General features: G+C 37.1%; 1 pseudogene; it reads right to left on the bottom strand.

Moving 5' to 3' along the window:
- Positions 1-2,563: 2,563 nt before the first annotated feature.
- LOC137017980 (NACHT, LRR and PYD domains-containing protein 3-like) overlaps positions 2,564-21,251 on the bottom strand; it is a 37,651-nt pseudogene continuing 18,963 nt past the window's right edge.

Here is a 21,251-nt window from a genome sequence, read left to right as displayed (position 1 = left end):
ACTGCTGTAAAAATAAAAGCTCTTTAATAATAGGCTACTCTACAACTTTAAAATATTCATTTGATCAGGAATGAATGTGAGTTGTGTGAAACAAGTTGTTGTTTTGGTTATAGTTTATAGCGTAAGAGAGAAACGACAAACAGAAAAGATAGTATATATAATGTGTAAGCTAACACAAAATTTGTCTGATGTCAAGATCATTTTATATTCTTATATCAAAATATATATACTCCTTTACAATGCATTTTGATTTAAAAATATACTTTTAATGGTCCCTTAATGTTTTAAAGGACATAAAAAAAAAAAAAAAAAAAAAACAGAAAGAAAGTAAAGATTCATATATTCACGTTCCAAACCTGATGTAATAATGAAAGAGGCACAATTTTGATTCTCTTTTAGTTTGTCTTTTCTGCTCAGATTGTTTCATGTTTAGTTTGTTGAGCTCCTCCAAATCTCCAAAAATAAACAGTTTTTTTAAAATAAGCAGTCTTTTATTCTGATTTAAAATTATAATTGTAATATTTAAAAAAAAAAAAATAAGACGTGGAGTATAAAAATAGTATAAAAGTTTTTTTAAAACCCTATGAAACAAACATGAATACTGCATTCATTTCTAAAAAATTGATACATGTTCAGATTTTTTACAGGTTTAATGCTGGGCTGATTAATCCAATCATCCAAAATCCCAAAAATTTGTGCTTACATAATATGTGTGTGTGTGCTGTGTTTGTGTGTGTATATTGTGTGTGTATATATATATATATATATATATACACTCCTGAACAAAATCTTAAGACCAGGGGAAACATTACAAGTATTCGCAATTTGCGCTTTTGGATCATAAACAGGTTGTAAGTACTGCTTTAAAATGCCAAAAGAAGAAACAGGAACAAGAGACAAAAAATAGAGAGTAGGCAATTTATTGAAAACTGCATTTAAACTCAAAAGGCTGTTCATCAGCTGATCAAAAGTTTAAGACCTTAGCCCAAAAAACCCCCACAACAGAACTAAAAGTGTCAAAAAAGGACTCAGTATTGAGTATCCCCACTGTTCTTGTTGATCACTTCAAACATTTGTTTGGGCATGCTTGATGTGACTGTTTCCAGGAAGCTGGTGGGAACGTTGCTCCATGTGGGGAAGATGGCTTCACGAAGGGCATCCATGGTCTGGAACTGACGTTCATTTTGTAAACTTCCCTTGCCATCCATTCCCAAACATTCTCAATGGGATTTAGATCAGGGGAACACACAGGATGGTCCAAAAGAGCTCTAAGAGGAGTCTTTCGTCAGGCAGGCATTGTGAACGGCAGCGTTGTCCTGTTGAAAGACCCAGTCATTACCACACAGACGAGGGCCATCAGTCAAGAAGGATGCCCGCTGCAACATGTCCACATAACCAGCCACCGTTTGATGCCCAGCGCAAACTGAAGCTCCATTTTTCCATTGAAGGAAAAAGCACCCCAGATCATGATGGAGCCTCCTCCACTGTGCCGCATAGAAAACACCTCCAGTGGGAACTCCTTGTCATGCCGGTAGTGTTGGAAGCCACCAGGACCATCCAGGTTATATATTTTTCTTGTCAGAAAAAACTTTCTTCCACCTTTCAATGTCCCATGTTTGGTGCTCCCTTGCAAATTCCAAAACAGGCAAGTTTGTGGCATGAGAGGAGACATGGCCTTTGAAGACATTTTTTGTTCTTTAAGCCCTTCTCTCGCAGAAGCTGTCTTATGGTTATTGGGCTGCAGTCAGCATCAGTAAGGGCCTTAATTTGGGGCGAGGATTGGCCTGTGTCTTCACAGACAGCCCGTTGGATCCTTCAACTCAGTGCAGGTAAAATCTTTTAGGGTCTGCCACTTTACTTTTTTGTCCCGTAACTCTCAGGATCTTATAAGAAATGTAAAATGACCATCTTACTGTGTCCAACCTCATCAGTGATGGCGCATTGCAAGAGCCCTTGCTTGTGCAGCTCAACAATCCTGCCACATTCAAAGACAGAAGACCTTTTTGCCTTTGCCATCAGGAGATCAAGACAGTGTGAAGTCTGAAGGAGAATGACATAAAAGCCCTATTTTTGTGCAGATTTTTACTTTTTAAGGCTATGGTCTTAAACTTTTGATCAGCTGCTGAACAGCCTGTTTGAGTTTATATGCAGTTTTCAATAAATTGCATGCTCTCTATTTTTTGTCTCTTGTTCCTGTTTCTTCTTTTAGCATTTTAAAGCAGTACTTACAACCTGGTTATGATCCAATAGCGCAAAATGCGAATACTTGAAATGTTTCCCCGGTCTTAAGATTTTGTTCAGGAGTGATATATATATATATATATATATATATATATATATATATATATATATATATATATATATATATATATATATATATGCGTGTATATAAATACACACACATACATGAATATATTTAAGATAAATTTGTTATATTTATATAAAAAAAATTATACACAGTATAATATAAATATATGCACAGCACAGTATACACATGAACATATTTCTTAAACATATACATGTAGGCTATGTGTGTGTATTTACACTTTTATTTTGGATGCGATTAATAGTTTGCCCAGTTTTTTTTTTTTTTTTACTTTATTAGTCACAGACTCGTTTACTTTCATGTTTAACAGTTCTTCCGTAGTAGATTCAATCCAAACTCTCTTTTGATGAATATTCATAAAGCAGTGCAGTCAAAACTGGACATTAAAAAAAACAAGCGTTTAACATGAATGGAAATAACAGTCAAAGAGCATAAACTGAAGAAACATGTTTAGACTGAAACAGGAACAAGCGTTTTATAGACCATAAACTACAATAACATGCTTAAACTGTAATAAAAACATGCCATGTGAATTAACAGTGAAATACTGGCAGCAGAGGTGACTGTTTAATGTTCATTTTACAGTTATCTCTATGACGATATAATGATATGTTATTAATTTCACATCATTGATAATAACCCACCGGACGCGAGCGGCGCGACGCGTCAAAAGACAAAGGAAACCCATTATAATCTGTGAAATTGTCTACACTGGATGCGGCGCGGTGAGACGCGAGTCACGCGACACAACACACTCCCGACAATAAACGGATTTCCCGTTCTATTTCTGAGGTAGTCCACGTGCTTTCCAACGGTCAGTTTGTCGCGTTATTATTGGACACGGTGTACAACTGTGGCTGAAGTCAGTTCTTGTGTTTCTTTTTTCTGCGATGCTTGTTATGTCTTCAATAAAGCTCAATCATCATTTAATTATATATTTATGGATATATACCAGGTTAACCTTCATAACATTTAAGAAGGCCTGTTTTTCATTGCTCTGAACAGCTCTATTTGTAGAGGAATTTAGCAGTTTTATAAAGAGAAAAAAAGTGAAATCACTGTTAAATTTTACTGAATATTCTCTGTAAAAATACATTTCCCAAAAATGTACAGATTTTTTTTAACATCATTATTATTTTTATGGACATCTCAAATTAACATTACGTTTTTTGCACATGGAAATCTATGTCTGTTTTTTTCCCCCAGTAACACACATAATTAGTTAAATAACTAGAAAAATGTTTGCATTTTTATGTAATTTCACACTTCAGATGAAAATGAGAAATTATTGTTAAATGGTACTGCATTTTCTCTGTAAAAATAACTTCTTATTTACAGTGTGTGTCAGTCAGTGTTGTTTAATGTGACACAGAGACACTGAAGAGTTTGTATTATAAAGTGTAAATCCAGCACAGAGGGGTTGATCAGTGAATGTGTGTGTGAATGTGTGTAAGTGTGTGAGTGTGTGTGTGTCAGAGACGCTGTAGAAGGACAGAGTGCCGGCCGACACGTCCACAAACACTCCTGCTCTCTTACTGACTGGAGAAGAAGATATGACAGTGGAGTTATTATTGTGACGGACAGTGAATCTGTGATCAGAGCAGATCAGACTCCAGGACTTCTCATTACGTCCAAACTCACAGTCACCACTGTATCCTTTCCTCTTGATTCCTTTATAAGCCACTGATATTCCAGTATAATCTCCACTCCATTCAGCCTCCCAGTAACAGCGTCCAGTCAGAGTCTCTCCACACAGAACCTGAGGATTATTCCACACATCAAATCTCTCTGGATGATCAGGATACGACTGATTCTGTCCCACAAACGTCACCTTCCTGTTCTCCTCAGACAGAACGAGGAAAGGGTTCACTGTGTTTGGATCCAGTGTGAGATCACAGGCGTCTGAACACAACAACAACATTTACAACAACAACATTTACAACAAACACTCAAACTGTGAGAGTGACCACTTACATTTTTGTAATCCTGCTGTCATCCTGAACTCTCCTCCATGATCCACACTAGAAAACACACACACACACACACACACACACACACACACACACACACACACACACACACACACACACACACACACACACACACACACACACACACACAGAGAGAGAGAGAGAGTCTATTAAAGTCTGTATTTCACAAACACAGAGAAATTTTTCTTTTTAAGACCTGACAGTTGACATAGCAACCATACAGATCACCTTAGCAACTGTATAGGAACATGAAAAGTCATATTTCAGCACCAGAACATCATATCTATTTTGGGCATTGTACTGATGTAATAGAAAATCCATAGCAACTACCTGACACACATAGCAACGTCATAGCAACCACCCAGGATACCCTAGCAAACACCTAGTATTTCCCTAGCAACCACCCAACCACAAAGCAACACCCTAGTAGCCACCTGGAAAACCTTGGCAACCACCTAGCAACGGCGTAGAAATCACCAAGAACTCCATAGCAACTGCTTAGCAACCACCCAAAACAACCTAGAAACCGCCTAGCAATGCCATAGCAACCATTTAGAACATCTTAACAATCACCTAGCAATGCCCTAGCAACCAGCAAGAACACCTTAGCAACCGCCTATCAATACCTTAGCAGCCATCCAGAATACCAAATCATCTGCCTAGTCACACCCTAACAACCATTAAAGACACCCTAGCAACTCCCTAACAACCACCCAGAATACCTTAGCAACTGCAAAGCAACACTCTAGCAACCACCCGGAACACCTAAGCAACTGCCTAGTAATGCCCTAGCAACCACCTTAAACAAACTAGCAAACCACCTAGCAACAGACTAGCAATGACTCAGAACACCTTAGCAACCACCTAGCAACTCCCTACCAAACACTCAGAACACCCTAGCAACCGCCTAGTAACCACACAGAATACCCTAACAACTGTGTAATGAAATGATTAAACCACTTCTCAACATTAGCACATTGTAGAGATGTGTGGATGGGCTTTTTTGACTCCAGCTGTCAGCAGGCTTTAGGTCTTAACCTGGCAACTTCCTAGCCACACCCTAGCAACCATTTAGAGCACCCTAGCAACTGTATAACATCATGAATAAGCCATATTTCAGCACCAGTACATTATACAGACTTGTGGCTCGCTTACAGTCACATGCATCACAGCAGTGACTGCCTAGTGCCGAGTTTTGCCACGGTTGGTAAAGCCAACATACTGAAATATACTAAAAGCTTCTGAGAATAGTAACAGTAAACAGTATCTCCTCCAAAGGATTTAAAGCTGCAACCACCAAACTCAGGTCAGATCTTCAGACTGTTCTGACAGCATCTCTTCTAACTGATCTGACTTTACTTTTGATCCAACAGTACTTCTTAGACACCATAGCTGTTTATCACTATCAAACAGGGGCGTAGCACCAAATTTTGGGCCCTGGGTACAAACCATCTTGCTGGGCCCCTGTACCAAATACCATAGTGATACCAATGGGTGGGGTATTGCATTTTTATCATAAAAACACTTAAAATGTAAACAAAATAAGCCACACTCTGATTAATATATTTTTGTTTCATTGTCAAAAGTACTACTAACTTGCTAAAATATCCTTTATTGTCACAATACCCTTTTTAAAGTGTAGGCTAAGTACAAGTTAATTGCTGATTATTTGTCTGTTTAAAATAAATGCAGACTATAGAATCACAGGGTACACTAACCGCCAAACTAGACATTCAGTCTTTGAATTACGTTTTAAAATAAGTCATTTTCAATCATTAAGATGTGCATTAAACTGAGAACAATCCTGTACTTAATGTAAGAGCGTGCGCAAGCTAATTTGCATAACAATGCGGTAAAATAGGCGCTAACGATCTGTGTTTTCGCGTGTGTTAGATTTTGATAATGGAGGGTAATATACAGTGTTTTCATGTAAAGTTCTGACTCTGGGGAGAACTGCAGCAGAAAAGGAGACAAGCTGCGCAGGCTCCGCCTCCGTCTGCTTCTCACTCCGTTATTTACTCAGAAATATTGTTTGCTCGCTATGTAGGGTGTGATACTATAAAGTATTGGTATATTATTCAAATAGAGTACGAACATAAATGTATGCTATTCTACCTGGAGTAGATATTTATGTTAAAACAATGTCAATGCTCGATGATGCATTTGTAGCTCACCTTTCTTTTCAAAAACCTGAGTGAGCAACTGCTTGCCCTCATTTGCCTTTCTCTCTTTAATCTTCTTTTCTTTTCGTTTTTGAGCCCCTGATTTTCCTTTCTTTAGGAAAGACATGACTCTTCCCCTGTCTTCCTAGTTCATATCACGGCTAACTCCAGCTCCTGTCTCATTAACTGATTCACGAATCACCGCAGGTCCGCAGAAGCACCTGACCTGCGGGTCGTACCATTTACATTGATTCGAGAGGGGTGGTGGGGCCCTGCACAGCATGAAAATGACTTTTTTTTATACCAAACCAGTGCCTAACTACAAGTTTAGTTTTGCACAGCAACTTTTTTTTATTTGTAAATAAATGCTATACAAATGTTAGTGCATGTATATGTATGTATAGAAAACTGACTTCTAAGGCCCCCCCCCTGCCTCGGGCCCTGGGTACTCGGTACCCTTTACCCCCCCAGTCCGACGCCCCTGCTATCAAATTTAACAACTATCCTAGGACAACATACTAAAACATGTTAGCAACTTGCTAATTCATGTTAGTGATGTGGTAAAACATGTTAGGATCATGCTAGCAACATGATAAAACATGATATCACCATGTTTTCTTTCTTTCGTCACCAATATTAACTAAAAGCTAATAAAACTTTTAAACTTTCAGACAAGGCTTCAACAAGCCAACATAAATGTTTGTCACAATGAAGTTTACTTTCAAGTTATTATTATTATATCATATTGTGTTTCTACTGATTTTCTTCTTCTTCCTTATTTTTCTGCCCTAAAAGTGTATTGGCACAAGAGGCCGTAGATTGCAGCGACCTCAAACTCGGCAGGATGGTCCCAATCGTGCATTGCGATACACAGCACAGACACACAGACACACCCCCTTTCGACACAAAAAAAAACTTTTTCAAACTCCTCCTGGGCCTTTGGCCCGATCTTTACCTAATGATGCACACAGCAACTAGAGACGGTGCTAGCAAGCGTTGCAAATTTCAGCCGCTAATAACTTAAAATCTGAATAGAAGGAAAGAGATTTGATGCAGATTTTCAAGTCAAGTCACCTTTATATACCTTTTATACAGCTCTTTACATAGCAGTTCTCCTCTGGCCAACAAACGAACAGTTTATGATTATGATTCAGAGGTCAGATTTGGATCGGAGCCAATCTTAGGGAATTCAAAATATTTACTTCAGTATTTCAAGAATTCTTTGTGAATGATGTGAATTCAGAAGTGCGGGAGCTTGACAAAATCCACAAATAGTATATTGCAAGTATCACCCAAGATCCATTAGAAAGAAGTATTCAGTCATTATCGGTAAACCATTAATGTTTTTCACTTTTCATATTCATAATTGTCAAAGTGAACATTTCAACTTAAAATGTTTTTTTTTTTTTCTTAGTGTCATTCAACAAATGCACCTGGACTGTCACCACAACCGGCCTGCTGACACTGATCAAGAAAACGGTCCCTACCAGGCACGTGTACGTGCCCTTTTTCTTCATGAGAGAAAGTGCCCTTTTTTCTGGAGTGTCTTTTTTATTATTATTATTATTATTAAGAATGAATATATATTTCTGTTTGTGCACAGCTTCCCTGTCAAATAAATATATTTACTGAATAAAATAAATAAATACTGTATATCAGGTGGGCTTTGTTGAGTTCAGATGCCCTCCCTCCACGACAGGCTACTCATTCTCGCACGTACGCGTGCCCCGCCCCACCTCATGTTTGCAGTTGGCTGACAACTTTTGACAACTATTTCTGGGAAAATACAACTGCTGTCTGGCAATGAGAAGCGAAAAATAAAAAAAACCCTAGATAAATCCCATGCATTTCTTTCAGGTAGCCTATGTATGTTCACAAACGTAAACATTTTTGCTTATAAGAGTGAAATTATATTCGTTTAACGGCGCGTTAATAATTTGACCACCAGCAACGCATTTGCTTGATTTGATAGGTGTCATATTATAATTTCAATTATTTGAATGTGCTATGCATTGCGTTTTGAACCATAGTATAGATATAGGTCTGTCAATACCGGAAGTGATGCATTCCATGGACGCGGATCCATGAAGCACATTATTAGACAGTTTTCTAAGGATGCACAATTTATTAAAACCATTTAAAAATCATAATACAGCATTACATAATGCTATAATTCTTAAATCTACGCTTACACAGAAGAATACATCAATAAAAGTTTAAACGTTTTAAACGTAAAGTTTGATGTCCAGATATTCTTGTTGAAGAAATTACAGTGGCTGTAGCATTTCTATCACAAAGAAATGGATGAATATTATTATTACTGTATTATTTTACTAATATTATATTTTTAATTATGCTGGTTGGCCAAAAACAAGGATTTGATCGTGCTGTGTAACAACAACAATCACCAGGCTTTTGGCGCCCTCTGCAGGCATTTGTTATAATATATATTATGCAGGCCTACTTGTAACATTTCAGGGGAAAACACTCTTGATGTGTTTAAATATGCAGATTAGCTTGTTTTGGTTAATTTAGAAGAAATCTACAGATGCAAACAGATGGACGGTAGTAGGCTTAAAACAAACCATCTAAATGTGTATTTAGGAAGTTTTTCAGTAGAGTAAAAGAAGACATGGAAGCAAAAATAGACCAAAATCTTAAAATTGTCCACTACATGAAAGAACTAGAAGTATTCCAATAAAACAAAAATAATTAAAACAATTTATTGATTTGTGCAAAATGAATAAATTATTAGTGAAACTATGTCCCTCTCCTTGGTGCAGTCATTTATTCTAAATATAGCTACTTGAAAATATTAGTGTAGAATACATGCATACTGTGGCATAGTGTCCTTTGCTGTTGCCTTCTCTCGTGATAAACCTAGTGAATACCAGAGAAGACCATGGTCTCTGTGTGAACTGATTATTTTGTAGAAATCTGTGGAGTATGAAACAATTGCGTGAGTGTGAGGGAATTAAAATAAATTGGTAAGGAAGTCAGAATTGTGTTAATATATTAACCATTTTATAATTTTTTATATAGGCTACATAATTATGAGAAGTGCCTTTTTTTCCACTTGAGCCCCTGTCTCCCAAAATGTCTGTGCACATCCCTGGTCCCTACAATTTTAAGGAAGACTCAAAGACACTGTCTATTTAGACACTGAAATTTACCTGTTAAAGTGGCTGTAAGTGACCCAGAAACATGGATTGTGAGTATAAACTGTATTTTTGCACTCATAAGTTATAATTAACATCCAGTAACACAGAGTACCACAGTATTAATCAAAGTAGATTTTTTTTTTTTTTTTTTAGTCAATGTTTGTGTTACAGTATAACCATTTCTGCAAAGCTGGCACTAGCAAAGGAGATTGTGTTGCTGTTCCCCTCGTGAAGTCCCATTTGGTGAAAATGAAGGACATATAAAGACATTATTCATTTAGAAGTATGCAATTACTTGCTCTGTGATATGTATACAAAATGTGTACAACTTATTTTCCCATTAATCATGTCAGGAGCATGTTTTGTTTGATCACACTGTGGATTTATAAAAATGATACTACAGAACATCAGGCAGAAGCTTCAACAGAGCCAGTGGATCTGCGTCTTGAAACACCATCATTGTTCACAGCATCCCTCTTTGCCAATTCCAAGTGAAATCGTGTCAAGTGAGTGGTTGACCCTGATAAAGAGGATGTGACCCTCATCAGAGAATTCAGGATCAATAATGACTGCAATTGACCAAAGCTTCAGTAACTGAAAAAGACAAAATCTCAAACCACTGGTGAAATCTTCAAGGAACATCCCTGATTTCTGTCATGCCAACATGCCAGCCTCGGAAATGCACTAAGCTGCACAGAACTTTACACAAACTTGTATTTCATAATTTGTTAATATTTATTTTTTTTCTGTTTTATGTACTGAAGGTGGATATCGAATTTTCCAAACTTGCAGATTTGGAAGAAGATTTGTTCATCGGGAAACCGGAGGGGACCTTTATTCCAAAACTCAAGGAAAAAGCATTCTTGGAGAAGATGGTACTATTGATGATGGTACTATTTTCTGCCTCTGGGTCTGTGGCAGGAGCACACATTTCTAAATGTGGCTTACATGAGAAATTACATGTAAAGTTTAATATTAAATTCATGATATAAAAAGTAATAATTTCAAGTAAAATTTTGTTTTAAAATTGATCTTTTGCATCTGACTTGCATCTTAACTCTGTCAAGATGAGCTGAGTTACATTTGTTGAAGATGCTCATTCATCTTCTTCCACACATGACATCTGGAAAAAGAGTCACCGGCGGTGAATGCTGTGAACTCTGCTCTCTCACACTTGCTGGAGTTCATGTCTGAATGCTTTGTTACTGTGTTAGCTTTAATAAGATTTTCTGACGCTTTCCATTGTTTCATTTCTGGCTGGTACCAGTGTGAAGGGCATGAAAGTGTCTCTGAGGTCAGCTCAGGTTTCAGTCGGTTCTCCAGGACATGACATATCCAGTACGTAACTGTGGCAAAGAATGATTCTTTTGCCTTTCCCCTTGATGTTGAAAGCCTGACTTGAACTGTAGACAAACTGTTCATATTCTACTGGCTGTGCAATCTTCGGTATCCGTGCCAACTGTCTTCTGTTTTTGTTTTTTTTGTTTTGTTTTTTAGTATACAGTATACACCGATCAGGCATAACATTATAAGCACTGACAGGTGAAGTGAATAACACTGATTATCTCTTCATCACAGCACCTGTTAGTGGGTGGGATATATTAGGCAGCAAGTGAACATTTTGTCCTCAAAGTTGATGTGTTAGAAGCAGAAAAAATGGCTGGGTCAGAACATCTCCAAAACTGCAGATCTTGTGGGGTGTTCCTGGTCTGCAGTGGTCAGTATCTATCAAAAGTGGTCCAAGGAAGGAACAGTGGTGAACCGGAGACAGGGTTATGGCAAGGCTCAATGATGCACGTGGGGAGCGAAGGCTGGCCCGTGTGGTCCGATCCAACAGACGAACTACTGTAGCTCAAATTGATCTAGAAGTTAAAGCTGATTCTGATGGAAAAGAAGTTGCTGCTGTTCCCTGTCTTAGTCTAAGCTTATCAGGAAAAGGACAGGGAATTTAGAACAGAGCCATACTGCCAAATGTAACTTTAACAAAATATGCATATAAAAGTGGACTGAAAAGTTTGTCTATGGTATTATCTTCACTTTTATTAAAACCTATAGGCAAATAGTCTAAAATCATTCAATTTGATTTCACATTTTTTTCTATTATGACATATCTTAAAGAGGACATATTATGCAAAATTCACTTTTATAAGGTGTTTGAACACAGATATGTGTCCACAGTGTGTGTAAACAACCAGCCTATAATGGTAAAAACCCACCCACTCCTTTCTTAATAATCCCATTTATCATTTTTAATCTCTCAGAACGCACTGTTTTAATTTCCCCCTACTCCTGCGTAAGAGTGGGGAAACCCAACCCATGACTGGTGATGATCTGCCCTGTTAGCATAGACACACCCTGAGTGAGAAGCACAGAGTCCGCCATTTCTGTTTACTCACTGTATCCGCTAGCCTGAGGATTACAATGTCTCCACCAAAAAAACATTACAAACTTTCTGTTGTTGGATGTGCCAGTGAACATACGAGTCTTCGTAGACTCCCAGCATCAGAGCCACTGAGGACATAGGCGCCGATTTATGTTTCTTCCGGTGGGTGCCCAGTGCATATATACACGGACCTGTGCCAAACATTTATATTACCATGTGGTCTAGTGGCAGAACTATTTCTATGCGAGTCAGACGTTCCGAGTTCTAATCATCAGTGGTTCTAATCTGCCCTTGATTAGTTTTTTTAGTTTTTTCTCAATAAGACCAAATATGTACATTAATGATTGTATATAAAGATTCAAGAGCAGGGACACGTTTGCATTTTGTTAATGATTTCACTGCAAAGAATAGAGTTGCCGCAACACCATTGGCGATAGATTAACACGCTCATCTGTGTGAAGACTGAGCACGAGCCACAAGAGAACGTCCCACCACTGAAAACAGCGGCATGATTTTAAAAAAAACAACACATTCCAGCACCAGATCGCTTATTTAACACAAATTAACGTCAACTGGGTGTTTCATTTGCATTATAAGCTGTCTGTGCAGCAAAATGTTTCAAAAAAGTGGTGGGGACATGCCCCAGCCGCAAATTCCACCTAAGCACATTCTTTCCATGAGTGTTGTCGCAAGTCACGCCCTCAATGTGAGAATATTTTCATTTAAGCCTAATAATTAATAAAATCATTTTTACCAATAAGTCATCATTCTGCTGTTGATTTAGTCATTGGTAAGACAATGCATTGATTTCACAGTACAGTTTTGACTACAGTCATTTATTGTAAATAATACTCTTTAATCCTGTAAATTCCAGGCATTTTTTACAGCGTTCCAGACATAATTTGATGTGTTTTGTTTGTCAGTCACACATTGTCCAGATTAATATAAAGTTTACTTTTAAGAATGCAAGACATTATTATTTAACTGCAGAGTCGAAGCTCATGCACATAATTCTGAAAAAGCAGTTAGATGTGGCACAACGACTAGCACGATTACATAGAAAAATAATGAAGAAGCAGTGCACCACAAAAAACATGTTCATTGTGAAACAGCTATTACTGTAAAAATGTAAACATATACTGCACAAATAAAAAAATATATGGATCAAAATATAAGTGTGAATCGAAAAATTTAAAGTGCATTTAAAAAATAACAAGCATGAATTAAAACTTAAACAAATTAAAAATGATATACATACAAAATATTGCAGAAATCTTAAACTTATGTTTGTGTTCTTAAATGTTATTTTCCTTGCTTTTATTACTCTACTTTGTGCTCTCTTACATTTTCTGCTCATATTTTACTCTTTTGTCTGCTTGTGCTGTTTTTCTCTTTGCTCCTCTTCCCACATTCTGCTCTTGCTTTTCCAAATGTTGCAGTTTGAGTTTCATGTAAATTAGGGCAGGCTTAAGCATCACTATTGGTCCACTAGTTCTAGATTGACAGCCAATCAATTGAAGAGAGGGAAATGACATCACTTCAATGCGACTCATAATGCTCACACTCATGCAGGGGAAGATAACAGTTTGATTTGAAACTTAAAGGACTTTCAAGCTGTAAAGTTATCCGAACTATGGACATATACAAATAATTAAATTCCTCTTTTTGAGATACATGAGATACTTTTTTAATTTGCACTCTTTTAATTTGCAATTTGCACTCTTTTATTTTCAATTTTTGTTAATGTTTAATTGTTAATCTTTATGTTCATAATATATGGTATTTGGTATTACATTATTACTTGGCTCATGATGCTAATATGCTAAGGCTACTGTAGCTAATGTACTTATTGATAATTGTTGTTAAAAAATCATAGGTAACCTGGTAAATTAATTCTAAGACTGAATGTATAATTTCTGCATTGACTACGCCAGATTTCACAACAGATTAATGAAAATGATAGAGTTACAGAGGAGATGGTTACAGAAACCAGGTGGATTTGATATGCAGTGATTTATTTACATACTTATTGTGTTTATTTAGATAGCTACATAATTGAATAATACTATAAGATAAATGTTTTAAATATAGCTTTAATTTTGAATACAGCAACATGAAACTTTTTTAAAAACAAAATTATAGATCAGGGATAGGCAAAATCAGTTCTGGAGCGCTGCTGTCCTAAAGAGTTTAGCACCAACTTGTCTGTAGTCAAGTGTGTTTGATTAGGGTTGAAGGTAAACTCTGCACACCAGGGCCCAAGTTGTATAAATATGAAGTTACAGGGCAGTAGGTGGCGGCAAGTTACAAGTGAGTCATTCATTCAAATGTCTCATTCAAATCGGGAATGCATTAACGAAACACTGCTGTGTTGCTCAGAGAAAAGCGACGCTATTCTGCTTTGGCTTTGTTTAATAATCTTTTCATTAAAATATTGCAAAAACGTTGTTTACAACTAAACGTAATAACATGTAATTTACTTGAGGTTCAGACAAAATGTTCTATTTAATGTTATAAATCTATTTATAAATGTCTAAAATGTTATAAAAAATTATATATATATATATATATATATATATATATATATATATATATATATATATATATATATATATATATATGCGCAATGTGGTTCTTTCCTTTGTACACTGGGGTTAGTTACCCCACATAATTGCGTTTCTTGGGTCTGCGCTATTCCCTTCAAAGCAAACAAAACAGTGCACCTTTATTGGTTGTTTAGTGACAGTTGTGTTGAAGAAAGCCAGAAATGCGCAGGTGCTACTCAACTCAGCTATATTTAATGCTCATAATGTCTTATGAGTTGAGTACGTGCGCTAAAGCTGCACACAATACATAAACTTCGCCAGCAAATTGAGTGAACATAATTTTTGAGACACAACCTGCCAAAATTGCCTAGTGTATTGATTTGACATTGTTACCCTCCACAGTTGATTTTACGCATTTTACAGTACTTCATTTCAAACCCTGTCATTATGGAACTGCACAGAACATCTTGTGTGTGTAAAGGCAAACTGTTTGATTACGTTATGACAATATAGTATAGTAGAGTTCAACTAAAGTTGTATTAGTTGGCAAAATGGCAATGTTAGTAGTGTAATACAAATTGTATTTGAAATAATAAAAAGTATGTTCGATTCAGTGGAAATAACAAAATAGTCAGGCTTATTAACAGTCCCAAGCTTTACATATCGATACTTATGACAATTAAATGAAGGTTATCACAACACTATGAGATTCTTATGTTAAGGCATGCAGGCTGACCTAGCGAAGATGACTCTCATCCTTCGTGTACTCTTCCCAGGAGGAAGGAGGTTTTTTTTTTTTGACAACTAAGAAGGCATGATTCTCATGATTTCATTCAGCATCCTGTACAAAGACTGTCCCCTCAGAACCCTCCCAACCCCCAGAACAGTTTCTCATCGGATTTACAAAATCTCATAGGTGACCTATTTTGATCTCAAAAAGGTGAATTCTCACCTAAAGGTGAGGAGTTTGCATCTATGAAACAATTGCGATATCTTACTTTAACTGTAATTCACGAGCAAATATATTAGTAAGGTAGGCTTCACATTTTATGTTCTCTTGTGCAAAAGACAGGAATTGAAGGGGTAACAAGCATATAAAAAAAATATATCTAACTGTAATATAACAGGTACAGAGCCAGGCACACATAAGCTTGACGTTGTGAGGCCGTTGCATAGTGGCAGTTTTGTCTCGCGATGCCAGGTCCAGTGGTAGGCAAATATAACAGTGATGGATTGTCAGACAGGACAAAAAACTGTGACAGGATGTCATTAGGATGGTGAATTTAACAATAAAATATTGCCAGGTAAGTATTTACTGGTGACAGGTCGAGTAGCAGACATGCATACAATATGATGGTGTTCTGGCTGCCACAGAGATTTTACCCCAGATCAGAAATTGCCAGCTGTGATCTTCCCCTGTATGAGGCTGTTTCTCAATTCCAAAAACGCAGGGAATGGACTTGCGTTCTCGTGGATTCCGGTCGTGCCAGGCGACCTTGAAAGAACGATCTCGGAAGGACGCAAGGACAGAGAACGCATCATTTGAGAATTGAAATGTGCTGCGATCTTGTTGCTCAACTGACCGTCCCAGCGTATTATAAGTGGTTAATGCACAATAAATACAACATAACATCACAAACAATTGTCATAACCTGTTAAAAAAATTCTTTCATATTATTATAGACCTTGTTTTCATATGATTTTATATCTTTTTATATTTATGAAAATGAGTAGCCTTTGGCTGTTTTGCTTTGTCAATGTTAAGATTATTTTTTATATGCCAATAAAAATACTGCAGGCTTTCTTCAGGTTATCATTTTTTTTAAATTAGGCAAAACAAACGGTTTACTTTCACGAGCCGTCACATATTTGCAAGCTTGTACCTGGAATCTCACAATAACTTTAAAGCTTACAGGCTTCCGTACGTCGACCGCCGCAGCGTCTTCTGAATCTAAATCCTCGCTCCCTTTAGCGTCACTTCAAAGCGCTGTCAGCTACACTCGAGGGATCTACCCACATGTTTTTAAAGTTTGGTTATTTAAAAAAATATAATAAATATTAATAAAGCAAGATGCCTAGTTGAAATATATGAGATATAAAGTTCATTTAATCTGTAAAAGTAAAGCATACATTTAAATTATTGTGACAGATAAGAAGGGGGAGGAGAATTTATGTGTGCGTCAGATTACTCGATGAGAAAGACTTCCGCAAAAGATGCACCTGTGTATCCTCGCTCATAACTCCTCAGAAAGCCTCCTCACTCCTCGATCCTCGCGGTGCAATTAGAGAATTGAGATGTCATTCAAGATGGCTGAGCTCGATTGTTTTCCGGGTCATAGGATGGAGGACGGAGGAGCGAGGAAACGAGGAGGGATATTGAGAAGCACCCATTGAGAAACCAGTGCCCAAGGAAGTCGACCGGAAGTTGAAGTCAGCTGCGTGCCGCCATCTTGTAGCAGAACTTCACTTGCGTTAGCATCCCATTGACTCCCATTCATTTTGGCGTCACTTTGACAGCGAATAACTTTACATCTGAGGCGTTTAAAGACTCCATTTGTCCATTATTTATTTCTAAAGATACACGACAATGTATAAAGGGCTCCATTACCTTCTATGTTACATTATGGCCCCGTAGAAACAGTTTTTGTAAAAATAAGCTAACGATTGCGTCATAACCACTCGACTCTCTGCCGCACAGTAGAGAAATAACCGTACAGACAGGAGGAGAAGCTCGCAGGCAATAGTATGCATTAACTTAATATGGCGTACTGGCTTTACATTTTAAAATACTATACAAACTAATTAATCAGAATACTTACTCCTGCTCACTCACGCCAAAGAACTCCCCGCTCAAGCTCGCCGTCTCTGCAAGATTAACGATGGCAGTTTGCACGCACAGCTACTAGAAGATTTACATCTGTCAGACAGGTTGCGGACGTCATCAAGCTTAGTGTGAGTCTGCGCGTCAGAAACGGAAGTGCTAAAAATCGCTAAAAATGGGCTTCACTTGTCTCAATTAAGTTCCAATGGGATCGCTGTGTCCATTTCTTTTACTGTGAGTGTGAGCATCAGTAGCCATGAGTCGCACTGAAGTGACGTCATCTCTCTCTCTTCGATTGATTGGCTAGAAGAGGAGCTGTCAATATAGAACTAGTAGACCAATGGTGACGCTTAAGCCCGCCCTAATTTACATGAAACTTGAACTGCAACATTTGGAAATGCGCAGAAAAGAACAGCACAAGCATACAAAAGAGTAAAACATGAGCAGAAAATGTAAGAAAGCACAAAGTACAGAGGAATAAAAGCAAGGAAAACAACATTTAACACATAAACATAAGTTTGAATGGGGCCTATTATGCCCCCTTTTACAAGAGGTAAAATAAGTCTCCAATATCCCCAGAGTGTGTATGTGAAGTTTAAGCACAAAATACCCTGACAGATCATTTTTTATAGCATGTTAAAATTGCCACCTTTTGGGGTTGAGCAAAAATGCGCTGTTTCAGTGTGGGCCCTTTAAATGCAAATGAGCATGCTTGTTATTTCTCTAAATTATCTTTTAATTTTTTGATTCACGCTCATTATATTTTGATCTGTGACCACATTCTTTGCTATTCTGATCATTTTGTATTTTTTTTTTAATTTGTGCAATATATTTTTTCATGTGTTTTTAAATTTTTGATTCACGCTTATTATTTTTTGATCCATGACCGCAATACTTTCAGTGGGAATTTAATTTCATAATAGCATCACCATTTATGAAGAAATTACACTCACAGCTTTACTATTAGTAGTGAGATGGTGCACAGATGTAAGTAATTCACACACACAAAATCTCTCTCTCTCTCTCTCTCTCTCTCTCACTCTCTCTCTCTCATGCAAATTTGTTAAATATTGAATAAATGTAATCTTTCTGTAGTCTGATTTAAAGAATGCAGAATGCTAGATCTAACAACTCAAAACCAAAATAACTAACAAAAATTAAAATGCAAACACCACTGACAGCTTTAACTTGTCAATGCTGGAATGTAATCATGATAGTGTTGTCACAATACTATAATTTTGACTTTGATAAGATAAAAAAAAAAAAAAAAAAAAAAAAAAAATCAGGGACAGACTACTTAAGTGTAGCATTCAATTAAGAAATTGTCACACTTGTGTAGTTGTTGCACAATCCAAAACATGCCGTAAATAAATACAAGAAATCTTTTTTCTTGTAGTCATTTTTCAAAAACACTGTTTGGAAGTTAGTCGAGCTGACACCAACAACAAACGTGTAACCAAGCGGCATTAGGGGGTGTATGACGGTCGAGGAGAGAGAATGAGAAAGAGGGAGATTTGAAAAGAAAAAAAAAACAGAAAGAGAGATACAGAAAGAGAGATGAGACACAATATAAAAGAGCTCAAAAGAATATCAATGGAATGAAGGTTTATGACAGAGCAAGAGCTTTAGGACCTGTGGTAGTATTAGAAAAGCTTTCCAGCGCTGGAAGGCCTGAAAACAGACGCAGAGGCTGCTTTGATTCCGCTTCACACGTCAGTAACACTGGTTTGAGTGTCATTGATTGTCTGGAGCTGATGTGCTGTTGTCAACTAACAACAAACTCTTTAGCGCTTAAGTGCTTCCTTGTCGTTCGTTCATCATCTGCGCTTTATTTTTCATGAAGCATTATTTAATTGCACATTAGCTGTGATAAACAGACATCCACTCTCGCACTGCGTGTGTAACAGTGGCCAGATAGTGAGAGTTGTGCAGGTAAACCACTCAACACTGACGCCCGCTAGAGAATGCGGTGTTTAGCAATATTGTTAGTGCGCTCGGCTCACCTGCCAGCAGCAATCGGGCTGGGGTTCGAGAGCAGGATGGTTAGGATTGGAGGGTGAGTTTTAGAGGTGGAGAAATGAAGAGAGGGGTGGGTGTGTTTGGGTTGATTTCGAATATCAACAATGTCCAACAGCGTTTTTGAAAAATGCCTTACCCCACCTTTAATGAACATGGATAATACTAAGCCACCTAGTTGTGGATTATCTCTTATGTATTTATAAATGGCAATATGCAAAGTACTGTTAAAAAACTGTGTCCCTCTCTCCACATCCAGCTAAGTTTTTTATTTTTTATTTTTATTATTTTTTGTAAATTAGAGCCCTGTCAACCATGTCATTCGCTTTTTGTTTGTAACAAACTATTGTTTGTTATAAATTCCCTTCAATTTGAGATCTCTTCAAATCATCATTGAGAAGCTGAACTTCCATCTGGGACAAAAACTTATTTAAACTCAATGTCCAACATTCAATGTTTTTTCCATTTCAAATAGCACTCATAATGCACTCATAGACAGTATCCAAGCATAACATAAACAACTTGCCATATTTTTTATATATTTTAGGCAAGTTGGGCTTTTTATGTAGTTTATTCTTTTTTTTTTTTTTTTTTTTTTTTTGTGAGAACCAAAGAAATGTCACTTGAAAACCACAAAAACAATTACATGCAACCATTCTCGTATACACAGCAGACATGACAATTGTTACTGTTCAACATACTTGAGTTTGTCCAGATGGTTGAGTGCTTCAGAAAGCAGCTTCAGTGCTGACTCTCCTGGGTGATTCTAGCTCAGATCCAGCTCTCTCAGGTGTGAAGGGTTTGAACTCAGAGCTGATGCCAGAGCAGCACAACCTTCTTCTGTCACCATACAGCCAGATAATCTACAACAACAGCAAGTGTTAAAGGATTAGTCCACTTTTATATAAACTTTTCCTGATAATTTACTCACCCCCATGTCATCCAAGATGTCCATGTCTTTCTTTCTTCAGTATAAAAGAAATTAAAGTTTTTGATGAAAACTTTCCAGGATTTTTCTCCTTCAGACTTCAATGGGCACCAAACAATTGAAGGTCAAAATTAGTTTCACTGCAGCTTCAAACTGTTCAAAACGATCCCAGATGAGAAATAAGGGTCTTATCATTTTCTGAAAAAAATTGAAAAGTTTTAACCTTAAATGCTCATCTTGAACTAGCTCTCTTCTTCTTCTCCTCTATTAAAATTCCACCAGCAGTGTAGACACTGTTCAGCGTATTACTGCCCTCCACAGGTCAAAGTTTGAACTAATTTTTATAAGCAATATGCTAGTTCAATGGTATTTAACAATTAGTTCAAACTTTGGCCTGTGGAGGGCAGTATTACGCTTAGCAGTGTCTACACTACTGGAATTCTAATAGAGGAGAAGAAGAAGAGATCTAGTTCAAGATGAGCATTTAAGGTTAAAACTTATATAATTTTACAATTTTTTTTCAGAAAATGAGCAATGGTTTTCACTAGATAAGACCCTTATTTCTCATCTGGGATTGTGTAGAACGATTTGAAGCTGCAGTGAAACTAATTATGACCTTCAACTGTTTGGTGCCCATTGAAGTCTACTATAAGGAGAATAATCCTGGAATGTTTTCATCAAAACTTTAATTTCTTTTCGACTGAAGAAAGACATGAACATCTTGGATGACATGGGGGTGAGTAAATTATCAGGAAAAGTTTATTTAAAAGTGGACTAATCCTTTAATGTGATGAAAGATATACAATGTAATAACCAACAGCGCTCCTAAACTGGCAAACGGTTGGCCAAATCTCTGACAATCATTCTTAAGCCCAGATCACACAGGAGCAGAGCAGAAGAACGCAATTTGAGGTTGC

This window comes from Chanodichthys erythropterus, chromosome 3, assembly GCF_024489055.1.
Source record: "Chanodichthys erythropterus isolate Z2021 chromosome 3, ASM2448905v1, whole genome shotgun sequence".
Taxonomy (NCBI): domain Eukaryota; kingdom Metazoa; phylum Chordata; class Actinopteri; order Cypriniformes; family Xenocyprididae; genus Chanodichthys; species Chanodichthys erythropterus.
The sequence above is the reverse complement of the archived record's forward strand: the minus strand, read 5'-3'. Positions and strand labels throughout refer to the sequence as shown.